The 13,331-nt window shown below is 36.3% G+C and overlaps 1 protein-coding gene across 1 annotated transcript in view; it reads right to left on the minus strand.

Annotated features, from left to right (window-relative positions):
* grid2 (glutamate receptor, ionotropic, delta 2) overlaps window positions 1-13,331 on the minus strand; it is a 128,599-nt gene that overhangs the window by 76,190 nt on the left and 39,078 nt on the right. The gene's annotated exons all lie outside the window — the stretch shown is intronic.

The raw sequence follows: 13,331 nt of genomic DNA on the forward strand, positions 1-13,331 counted from the left end.
GGGTCATATGATGACAAGATGAGAACTGACATTTATCGTCCCTGGTGGAGGTAACGCTGCCACCAACCCAGGCAGCCTTTGCTTTCTTTGTATACATGTTCAGTGATTCTCTATCTCTGTGTCTGTTTGGACATCCTGTGTGAGCTTGCTGATTCGTGTAAATGTGCGTGCAAGTGTTTTTTATGGGGTTGTTTTGAAACCGTCCGATCATGCAAAACATCTTTGATATCTTTTCATTTTCACATGGCAGCACAGTTGACAGGATGGAGAGTACTTTGGATAACAGAGCGTGTATATACATAAATAATTTATCACACAACCTTTATATTTGAAGCTATAATATTAAAGGTATCACACCTCATTGACTAATCTTGGTGGATTTTAATTGAAAGCAATTAACGTTCATTAAGACTTGAGAGTCATTGTGGTATGATCAATGATGATGGTACAATTATTGTTGCAGGCAATATTAGAATACCCAGTGTGACATGTAATAATTAGGCTCTTCCATAGGCTATCCCCTTTATGCAAAACTATCTTTCTTTTAAAAATAAACTGCTACAGATTAATTATGTGCAGTAGTTTGTATTTGTTTGGTGTTTTTACACTCCTTTTTCTGTCAAATCTTGTTTATTTTTTTCACGTTAGAGGTGAAAAAATCATATGTGAAATAAAAAAGTTTGAAAAAGTAAAGGGGTAATTCTGCCTTAAGGAATTGAATTCTTCAGTAAGGAATTTATTTGTTGTCTCGTCGGGTTAATATGTGGCAAAACTCTAAGAGTCGTCTTCATCAAAGTTCTGAAAGGGGTTTAGTAACAAAGCCATCAAAAAAAGAAAAAAAAATGATTCAGAGTTGAGAGAAATGCTTAACCCTGCTAAGCACAGCAGAATTGTGGGCCAAAACAAAATTAAGATTCACTGCAAGCAGTCAAGGGCATACAAAGAAAGATCGGCTGGCAAAAATGATCCAGACGGCTTCACTCAAAGGATCTAAACTCAAACAAATATAGACGTGGCAGTGCACAGGAATACTAAAGATCAGTCCCTATAAACAAAAACTTATCAGGAAACTATAATTTTGAGTTTTGTCCTCTGAGCATGCATCTTCCTTCCACTGTCATGTTCTATTTAGCTCTTTGTCTGCATACCCCTGTGGACAAACTAAACAGTCACCACCTAGTATGACTTTCAGTCTCCTCAAAGTTGTTAGTCCTTTAACAGCTAATGTAAAACGAATGCGACACAGATACATACTGAATAGCAGATGCTCGTGTGTGCAGGACACAACCACACTCAAGTCATGACAAAGGAGAACTATTTGTGCTCAGTCAGCATTTAGCCCATACTCAGCTGAGTCTTAATAAGTTTACCTTGTCCTATTTGATCTCTAAAGTCAATAAAGTAAGATCAAATGAAAATCATAAAAGACAATAGTTTTGTTTAACCCTTGTGCGTGCGAGGACTGAGGGAAACGTAGAGGACTGTGGCAAATGATACAAGTTTTACGGGTGTGGGGTCGATTGGACCCCATTTCTAAACACAAGGGTTAATTTTCTTAATTTGTTTTAGATGAAGGTATCCATCTATCGTCTTAGGCTTCAGTCATCTTATGCTTATCTGAGATCAAGTTTCAGGAATAAATGCAGAGATTCGTTATCAGGAACTCACTGCAGCTCAGACAAGGAAATTTCAAGGCGTTTTCTCATTTTTCACATTTTCAGTTGCTTGAGTCTTGGATCTCAATCTCATTTATTCATTTACCATATCTCATAACTATAATGGAGGAAAAGAAGACAGTTAAATCAGGAGTTTGTTTTTTGTGTGTGTTGTTTTGTTTTGTTTATTGTTTTTTTGCTCAGATTTTTCTATGAAACAGCATACCGGAACAACCGGAACAACACCTGCAATACTTCGATCACTCATGAATAAGATGCTTGAACTTCTCAGTTTAAATCAAATATTGACCCCTGACAACTTGAGTAAGCAATTCATTTTTTTTTTTGAAAGACAACAAATAGTCTAATATACTCCAAAATAGTGTAAGTGGTGCAGATGACTATGGTTGAATTCTTGACAATTCCTGTTCTTGGTCTAATGCTGGGAATATTAACTGCACCCCTGTTGGCAGCCGCATTTTGCACGGTCAGTTTTTGACCAGCACAGTGTTTTATGTGGGCAGTTTACAAAACTGTATTACAGCATATCTAGGGCTCTGGGTGTAAAAAATTACACTTGTTGAAGACCGGCTGTACATGTTTTAGATGATGGACGATCAGAACATTATAGCCGCTGGCTATGCTGAGGTTATCCTGTAGAACCTGTGTTTGGGATCAAATAAGTTTCACTGTAAGAAGAGACTGCGGCATCCTGAACATTATTGGCGAGTGAGTTGTAGTAAAGTTGAAAAAATGCAGAGTGCTATTTTGCTGCACTGTAAAGGTGCACAGAATTTTCAAGCAGATATAACAACTTTGAATTTTTATTAACATAAATGTATTAAGGGGTTAAGACTCAAAATTATCTGACTCCTGTTCTTAAATAATTTCAATTGGAATAAGGGTTAAAAAAAAAAAAAAAAAATCAGGTTCGGACAGCTTTTAAATTCTTCGTTCAAATTCTATTGACTCATCGTTATTTTTCCTAGGTTCCAATAACCCACTCAGTCATTTACTGGAAATCAACATTTTAGGAAATAACTATTTCATCTTGCTTAGAAAAAATAAGTGTATTTATTCTGTTTCAATACCATTATTTTGATTTCAAGTCGGACAGAGGCCAAATGAGACGTTACTCTACACAAAGAATTTTGTGGTATTATCTAAATACTGAAACTCTTGGTAAGCTGCGACACTCATGATACACTGAAGCTCAAATATAAAGTAAAACAGCAGCTATTTTTTTTTTTACATCAACTGGAAGTTTAAGGCTGCAAGCATTCCCAGAAACATCCAAATATGATCTCAATCTCCCTCATTCGACACCCAGAAGCCATTAAATTCTAGTCTTCACTGCGCTATTCGAAGTCGAGAGTCAAAAGCAAAATTCTCACTTTATCTTGGCACCATTTCCTGATTCTTCCACTTTCTCCAATGCTCTGTATCCTTTCAGCCAATCCCTCCGCCTTTTTGTCTGAGACACTAAACCCTTATTTTTCCACTCCATAGAGAAAAAGACTGTTTCTGGTTATACCTCTGCCACCCACACAATTTGTCACCTTGTTTTTGTCAGAACACACATTCTAAAATGTTTTATTTTTCTTGGAGAGGAAATCAGATATTCAGAAAGCCAGATGATGACGAAAGCAAAATATTAATGGAGAACTGAGAACAGTGAAAGACAATGGAAGAGGAGCAGCAACAGTTGAGACGCATCTCTCATGCATCTTGGTAAACTATCAGAAAAAGAAAAACCTAGCATGGCTGGAACAGGGCTGAGGACAAAATGTCTACATCTCTTAATGCATTCGCTTGCTATGAGTTCTTCATCTGAACAAACCATTAAGATACCTAGAATATTACAATCTCATCTAATGCTAGGTGTTTGCATCATTGTGAGATTTTTAGTACCATAGAATTTTCTTATCTCTAAATTATATGCACATCCATCTAAATCCATCTCATTTCAGAGAGGCTTTTATAGTACATTAGTTTGTAGAAAGATAACCTACCAAATAGCATCTTCACTTATGAGTTTATGATGCTTGTTTTCACCAAAAGGTCTAATGGAAGCAAAATTACTTACGAAAAAGTAGTTTTAAAATAGCCTGCACAATAACAAAAAAGATGATAATTGACTGAGGGACAGTTAAATTTGATGAAGAGATTTAGAATGAGTATGATCAAAAATTAAATTATCCCCTAAACTTAAGCGAATGGCAGGAAGCAAGAGAAGCCGTAAGCATCTCTTATCATTTCTTGTCTTCCTAACTTCAAATCCTCTGATCCTCAGAGGAGAGAATGTGATGGGTGACGGAAGGATGATCAATTATAAGCTGTGAACTTCCCTTCAGTGGTGCTGGCTGACTGTTGGCCGTAGATAAAGCTGAGTTATGACAACCATAGAGTATCCTCTCATGCATAATAATCTATAGGGATTGAAAGCACTTTTGCACATTAAAATATCCATTCTCCAAAGAAACAGTGTTACATTATACATTAGAATGTATTCTAACTCCTCTGCTCTCATCAACAGTTGATCCATAGCATTTGGTATATTGTGCTTATAACTAAATCGTCGATGAGATAGTTGTGGCCAACTTATCAATTTTTATTAGTTTTTAAATAAAAGCTTTAGTGGAACATGTTTAAACATGTTCACAAATTTGCTCCTGCAGTGAAACTTTATACTGTAGTAATTCCTCTAGTAGCTATAACATTTTACTTTCATGTAAACTAAAACATATAAAACTAACAAAACCTATAATAATAAAATTATCTGTTTTCTGGCCTTACAAATTGATTAATGGTAAGGTTAATGTGATTTCTTTCAGGATTGCGTAATGAATTCTAAGAATGAGTCTTAAGTATGAATGTTAAGGGTTGATTAGCCTAGCTAATCTTTTAGAAATCCTCCTTGTTTTTATATTGAGACCCTACAACTTTTAGAAGACACCAACTACAAATAGTGGCTTTACAAAGTTAGATTTCAGATAAATGGGAATATTCTTTTGAAATGTCCAACATTTCTTGATTATTTACATATCTTATTTATTCACTAAACAACAAATGCACAAAACTTCACGTTTCCTAGACACAAAGAAAGAGGAATAGACATAGATACATTTATTATTTTATTCTCTTTACAAAAAGTAAAAGAACTGTCTTATCAATCTTAATGAAAGTGTAGTTTTATGTTACAGAGATCTGGCCATTTCATTGAGAGGATATGGAGCTGAGGCCACCAATACAGGAGCCAGGGTGCTGTACTTAAATGATTAAAAAAAAAAAAAAAAAAAAAGTTGTCTCATAAACTGAATATATGAATACTTTTCAAACATATTAGTAACTGTATTTTTTTTTAGGTTTGGAAGATTAAGTTTAGTAGTGTTTGTTATGGTATTCTGCTGTCAGATTCATGTTGGAATTCAAAGCACAAATGATGTTTCGGCGAAGAACTGGTAGTCAGCTTCTTTATAAGCTGCTTGACCTTGAAATCCAACAAAGGATGAGAACAAAGACATTACGCCTTCAAAACGCAGAAAACATATTTTCTCTTTTGAGTGAGCTATAAAACTTTATTCATGTTAAAATGACATTCACTTTAAGAAGCAGGTGGGAGAGAAATAAAATTTCAATAAAGTCAGTCACTGATACAAGCGGTTGTTTCCCCAATACTTTGTTCTGATGTTTGCCATATTCCTTAAAGTGCAGAGCTCAGGATTCCTCCTTTCTTCACATCTCCCTCCCCTCTACAAGTATTAGCATTTCAAAAACCACAAAAATATTCTTAAAGGCTTCTCTGAAGTATTTAGAAGCAAATGGTGACAATATTGCTCCAGCCTTTCATCCGTCATAAATATGAGAAAGAAAAAAAATCTAAACCTTCATATAACAGGGCTGACATTCGCATGGTTGACTGCGGTTGTTCCTGCAGCATTAATGAATGTGATACATACAAACATTTGTTTCAAACAGGAATACTTGGCATAACTGCGAAAGTAATGGGTCCACTGAGCCTTGTGGCATTTCAGAGAGTCATGACAGGCTTTGACTTGAAAATGGAACACAGAGGAAGAAACTGAGACACACCGAAGGATACGAGGAGTGTTTCTTGTTTTGCACCAACTCAGGCTTCTACCATTTGTGGATGGACCACCTGTTATGTCCTGTCATTTCACAGTAAGGCCCAAGGCTTTAAAGAAACAGTCCATTCCCAAGGAAAGTAATTAGAGATTTAAAAAGATGAAATATGTATTTTCTTTATTGAAATGGCACTACTTGTGAAGAAAGCTCAGACTCTTTTTATTTGTTATGAACAAAATATAGGCCATTTTAAAGTCATTTAAAATTAATATGAGTTCACAGCCAGCAGTAAAAAAATCATTGTTTCTGTCATGACAAAATTCCTTCTGATGAGTAAATGTAAATATGGATCAGAAAAATTGATCAGAAAGACATTGTAAACTCTAAAGTATGATAAAGCTCAACACCATCTCCAGTACAACATTAAGTATTTAGAACTGATAAGAAAAACTGATCGTTTTAAAAAACATGTCTACTTTACTTTGTGAAAAAGATAGTGAAAGTAATGGTTTCACAATGATGTGAAACCTTGAAAGTTTCACATCATTAAAAAAAAAAAAAAAAACTTACTGCACTGTTTTAGTCACTAAACAGGAGTGCAGAAAAAAATACTAGTGAAATGATAAATGGTATTCATAAAATATCATCATTTAAACTTTTTTCAGCAGCAAACGGCTCAATGTTTATTGTCTTTTATTTACAGCCATTAAGAAGCTTCTTGCTGTCCCTTGTCAGCTGGTAGCTTCCATCACCGATTCACTTCTTTGTGCTTAAGCTCTTTAAAGTTTGTAGGAGTCCTTTTGTGCTTTTGGCAGCACTCTCCAAAGGTTTTCTGTGATTTGGGTCAGGGCTTATGCTGGCCAGTTTAAACTGTTCCTCTTTTTCTTTCGCACTATTATTTTGTGCTGTTGGACTAAGGTTGCTGTGAAACTGGAAAACAATACACAGTGCCAAATTTTCCTTCACTTTGTGATGCATTTTGTTTTGAAATGCATAGATTTTTTTTTTTAAATGTTATCACCCTTAATCAAAATTATGCAATAAAGAACACGTTGATATACCGTGTTAAAAGAACGTCACCCAAGAAAGAATGTGGCTTATCTTTGAAAGTTAAAGCTAAATTTAATCTATCCTCTCAAAGCCTACTCCCTCAAAAGTGGTTCTTTTCAAAGTCTTTGCCTTATCGGGTTCAGTAGGTTGCATACATTATGAGATGGGGTCTAAAAGCTTCAGGTCACTCTGAAGAATATTAGTTATCAACCACAGTTTTTCCCCCATATGTCTTAACCTTCAGAATTCTGTCTTTAAATGTCTTTTGAGCCACAGCTTTAAAACTATAACATTGCATGCTGTAATATTTCTTGATTTACTATGTATACTGCAAAATGGTTTGCAGCAAATGCTCATTCAAATTTAACAAAATTTTGGTCAATCTTGTCTTTCCTTTATGAGTAGCATTGTGAAATGCTTAGACAGTTAACTTACTAAAATGTATTTCTTGATTTTACTTTATGTCAGTGCTGCTGTTGACTCAGATGACAATAACATATTAATTGAGAGACAGAAAATGTGGATTAAGATCCATGGCAATTTGGTAAATTGATTAAGATTTCATTTGTCAGATTGCAGGGTTTCCCAAAGTGTCATATAAGCCTGGCAGGACACCAGGCTTTACTTGTGCCCCCACCAGGCTTAGCAAAGTTTTTTTTTTTTTTTTTTTATGTTTGCATTTTTTAAGATTTCATAGCTGGTGTTCAGATATTAATCTTCCCTGTCAACTTTAAACATTTTTTAACTCAAAAACACGGCAGGCTGCTGGGTGAATGACTGCTGAGCGCCCAACCACCGGGCTTGGCAAGTTTTCTGGGGGAAACCTTGGATTGATACAACTTTGTGCCACTTTGGAAATTCTAAATCTGTGGAAACATATATTGCATGTGGGTTTCCTCAAAGTTCCATTGTCATGGTGATTTTATTTAAAACATATGTTCCTCCTTGTTTAGAATATGGTGTATTACAAAATTACTCCCCATTCATATCCTTTTATTCCATCTTTTCTCTTTTTTTTCTTTTCTAATTTTCCCTCATCCTTCTTTGGCCCTAAACCCACCTGGCTTGTTTGTTGATGAAAGGCTCAATGTTAGTCTCATCTCAACAAAGCACATAGTTCAAGTTAATCCCAGTACAGTGGAGCAAAGTCTGCATATTTACATTTTTAACAGCAGGACAGAAATAACCTTTTCCTGGCATCTCTCCCAATCAGCAGGTGGAATGTTCAAAGTGTTAAAGTGATGCTTGGTAAGCTGAAAATTACACTTTGTTGTAGTTCTCCTTTATTATTTTTATCTCCTGTACCCCCTGCTTAGTGTGTGCGCGCGATGGGAAGATAAATATGGATTAATGGCCAACCTAGTGGCAAGGGGCAAAACGTGTCATGTCGTGTTTATACTGCAGGGAAACAGAATGCCAAAGACTACTAATTGGAACAAGGTTGCTATGTAGTTTGGAAAACCATGGAATTTGATGTTATTAGTGCACTTTCTTATTTCAGTTACTTGTTATTGTATGTGTTGTTCTTAATTTATTTTCCTTCTAACATTAACACTTTTTGTAAAGCGCTTTGATTTTGGTAGAGTATGAATGGTGCAACGTGGAAAAAAAAATATCTTCTGTCTATTTTAAGTAGACATCTATAAAACCAGAAAGACAAGTAAGAACTATTTCAATTATACCTGGAACAGTGAGGAGAACCAAATGCACAAGTAACAGTGTTACATTCTTTCAATGACCCTCACCTCATTAATCAGGATCCAATGACAATCAAAGGCAACCAGGTTGGTCTCCACCACCTGCAAAAGAAAACAACCGTCACATACAGCACTGTAGGAAATAAATCAAAGTAGAAGATTTGAACACCACGTAATTTGGGTTTTTGTATGATACTTGGGTGGGGGGTTTATATGATTGACTGCATCTTAAGGCTCTAAATCAGAGATATTATGTCTTCTTGGCCTATATAACTGGGAAAAAAGGTATAAAACTTGCTCAAGCAGCAAAGCTTTTTTCGAAAACATGCAAATACCCATAAGCCTGCTTATGTGTCTGCTAGTAGCAAACCCAAAACACACATGCCTGCATTTTAAAATGAAGGTTTTCAGAGTTTACAAATCTTCTCTCTTTTCCAGCAGCAGCCTCTGAAATACATTGTGTGGAACAATCAATGCAACGAAACAACATGCTTTCCACACAAAGAATAAGAAAACTGTCAACATGAATTCTTAATTGTCCAACTTAAATATTTATACATGTCAACTCGTAGCCAACACCTAAGCAATTGCTTGACTGGAATGGCATGGACATTTTGGATTTTTACATATCCGGACTAAGCTACTTAGAGACTTTCCTGTACTTTTTAAAATAATTTAAATCTGCTATTGAACAACCTTGTTCATGTATTGAGCAGTAGACTTCACACTCACTAATTTTCTGACTACACAACTGTGTTTTCACACCCCGTCTGTCCTATCCATCCAGCACAATCTTTGCTCACTTATCCTGCCTCACCTCGACTCTCATCCCATCACTTTTAACTGTCTGAATGCTCAGGGGGTTCTTCTCCATTTGCAACCTGCTTAAGCAACCCTACCACCACCCCTGGCACACACTCATATATCATTACCTATAATTGCCTAGGGTGACTATAGAGCAGAGTGCCATAAAACACTGCTTCAACATAAACAAAAGCAACTGCTAAAACGGTGGCAGAACATGGTTAACAGTGAATTAATCCTTCACTCTATCTTCATAAAACTTTTTCACTGCAACATTGTGGGTTACCATAAAACACTTGATTTACCGACAACATGGTTGCAACAGTGACAACAATTCTGTCAGGATAAACAATGACAGAGATGTCTCTGTGTCTGATCTGGTAATATTTCTATTGCCATTTGCATATGTTAACTGACTCTTTGGGTAGCATAAATGAAAAACTAACAAAATGTTATGTGTTTTTACGCTCTCTCTCTGCTACCAATCATAATCTATTGGCAAAAAGATAGTGATCCCCCAAAGATGGCCAAATGCAGTTTCAAACTATTTTTTTTCTGCCCCAGGCAATGTTTACATCAGGTAGACAGATAGATTCACTCACAGGTCACATTATTAGGCACCCTTGTGCAACTGCTCGGTAATATAATCAACAAATAACACGGTAACAACTCAATGAATTTAAAAACAAAACAAAAAAAAAATTATTGTGATAATGGCTTCCATTGAAGGAATGAAGATTGACAATGCCATGACTATTAAGGCGCTTTCGCACGGAACAGCACGGAACAGCACGGAACGGAACGGTACGGAATGGAACGGTTCCAGCCCTGTTGTGTTCGCATTACACTAGGGCGCCATCGAAGCGGTGCCGGACGTCATTATTTTTAAAACTATATAGTAGTGAGAGCCAGCTGTCAACGGAAAATCAACGTCTGACTCCATAACAACCAGCGGCCAATCAGCTGCTGGTTCTAAGCAGAACCGCTTGGCCGGCACGATTGGAACCACAGCTCTTGTGGTTCCATGGGGCCGGGTGGAACCGGTCGCAAGTTGTAATGCGAACACGCGCGGAACCGTTCCGTTCCGTACCGTTCCGTGCAGTGCAAAAGTGCCTTTAGTGTCTGACAGAATTGTCTATTTCATAAACTACACGCTTAGTGGGATTTTCACACACACATGCACACACATCTCCGTGTTTATGATTTTGGGAAGTGGTACAAAAAGAGAAAATATACAGTGAGCATCAGATGTGTGAATGATGGAACATATTGAGATCAGAAGTAAAGGGAGACTGTTTGAAGTGATAGAAAGGCAATAGTAAGCAAAATAAGTCCTTCTTGCAACTAAGGTATGAAGAATACCATCTTTGAACAGACCATATGTTGAACTCTGAAGCAAATGGACTTTAGTAGCAAAAGACTACAATGAAGAATACTGCTGTCAGCTAAAAACTAGTAATGCTACATTTAATCCCAGTTTACCAAGAGTTTACAATAACTCAATTGAAAGATGTTTCCTGGCTTGATGGAATCTCAATCTTAGCACCATGTTACAAAAGTCAAATCATCTTAAACTTGTCTGAACGTGATAACTGTGGTCCATTGCTCTCTCTCAGTCACTAGATCTCACTGCAATAGAGTGATGGATAGATATATTTACATCATGGATGTGTAGCTGACAGAACATCCTCTGCTTAATGATGTAATCATGTTAATATGGCCTAAAATCTTTCAGTAAGGTTTGCAATGCCTCCCCGAATCAATGTCCCAGATTTAACAGCAAAAGGGAATTCAACCCAGTACGGGCAAGGGGTACTGAATAAAGTAGCCAGTGAGTACATGCAGCAGACATGAATGATGAAACAAGCTGTGGGAAATTGAGTTGATTTCCAAGAATCACATTTAGTTTAAAGAAATGACACCTTGTAGCAAATGTATAAAGGATATAAAATCTCAGTGAGAAATCCACACAACACTGCAGTGCTGTATCTGTTTCAGCCTCTGAAAAACTATCCAGAAGATCATCAGAAATGGCAGTGAAAGCATTATAGAGTAAATGGTAGCAATAATGTCACCATTAAAGGACCAGGAAAATATAAACATTCAGAATATGGTTAGTTAATTTTGTAAGACAATTGTCTTAGAAAATGTCTCACAAATGTTTTAGTTATTTCAGGGTGAGATTAAAATGTAATGCCCAAAATGGCAAAATCTGATATTACTAAACTAAAAAGCATAATAAAGAACCTTCTTAACAAAGCCTACAAAGATCCCTTACAAGCAGAGGTGTTAATGTCTGTTTTTCTCACCCAAAAATTTACTAATATACATGTGAATAGAGGGTAAAGGCACAAGTTCAAAATATGTCTGCCAACAAGTTATAGTTTCAGCATCATTGAATGCTTAGAAACAATATTTTATCCTTCAAAATAGCAAATTAGAGCAAATTTGATGCAACAGAACTTTAGCACAACATAATGTCCTATTTAACATTACGTGAATGAAACATTCACCCCAATAGTCCTTCAATGTTATTTTTACAAAGGACTTGCAGGGCAAAATGGGTGAAATAATGTAAATATCATCATGCTTCTGTTCCTTGTTTGTATAGAACCACTGCTTGGAGTAAATTATTCTAATTTTTTCCATTATATCCAACTACTGCCAACCGTCTGAACAGATGTTTTAAGCTCATTAGTGAAAAGGCAGATTTGTAGCAGTAGACAAGTCTCTCCAGAGGTTCAAGCTACTCGATAGACTATTTCTGCTTCACCACTGCATTTCCTCATATACATACACAGAGCTTCACAACTCAATGGCAATACAGCAGATAGGCAAGAGACACCTGCACATGCCTCACCTCAGGTCAAAAAAGAAACTCCTCTGACATCTCTGACCAGTACTGCAGTAGATTTTTTTTTTCCTACAAATCTTATTCACTAAAGTTAGAAGATAGAATAAAAATAAACTTTGCGGTATAAGACAGATCCAATCACCCAGTGTCAATAAAAGTAAGCCTTTACTCAAAGTCTTAAGAAGCCACATTGAACCCTGACCACTTGCAATGGCACTGACAACACCAGTCCTGTATGTGTCCTACTGAGAGACCACGAGACAGTCAAATACCACTTTGATCCTGCAATGACCTTCATCCACCTGTCACTCCTAGAGGAGCTCAACAAAGACGATAGTTGTTTCTTCCAATCTACTACCTTTAGCTTGTAGTATGGCATAAATGTTTGATGCTCTCACAAGTCTAATAGGTAGAAATATATGACCAATGTGGAAGCATTATGCTAAGGAGAAGTTGTTCAGAAAAGCAGACACTCTACCTTGTGCTTCCCTGTAGATGACAGAGCATCTCAAACTATGTTCAAGGTTGAGTTCGGACACCCTATAGAGGGTCTATTGCATCCATGTTTGCATCTTTTGGTCATGATCCATATTTCATGACCCTAGGTGGGTGTTAGAATACTAAACTAGTTGAAAGCTTTGCTTGTTGTCTCGGCTCTCTGTTCACCACAACAGTTCGCCCAAGTTATAGTAGATAAAGCCTCAACGGGGGTTTTTTTTCCATCTCTCACTTCATCCTACCATCATTCATCAATAAGACCCTTAAATAAATAAATTAATTTGCTTCTGTGAAAAGCAAAGATGAGACGCTTAAGATCCCAAACCAGACCGGTTGAGATTCTGTCCGTGACCACCGCATGGATAAAATGGGTAGAATTTTTAAGGTTTCTACTTCAAAACATCAAAAATGATTCAAACGTTTTTTTGTTTTGTTTTGTTTTTTTCCATGTGCAATCAACATTACCAACTTTAACAGACCAACCACCACAGACGATACAACAGCTGATTTATTGTAGACTATTTTTTTAAATCAACAGTTTAATAAAGAGGCAAATGTGTTTATCAAATTTAAACAGAAAAGTAGAAAGTACTGTTTAAATTATGCTTGTAAACTTAAGAACACAAAGTGGGTGGTAACAATAAATGACTTTCTCTGCTTTAAAAACTATTAAAAATTAGTTGTGTA

Source organism: Poecilia mexicana, unplaced genomic scaffold, assembly GCF_051168715.1.
Source record: "Poecilia mexicana isolate PSO_F unplaced genomic scaffold, ASM5116871v1 scaffold_9, whole genome shotgun sequence".
NCBI lineage: Eukaryota > Metazoa > Chordata > Actinopteri > Cyprinodontiformes > Poeciliidae > Poecilia > Poecilia mexicana.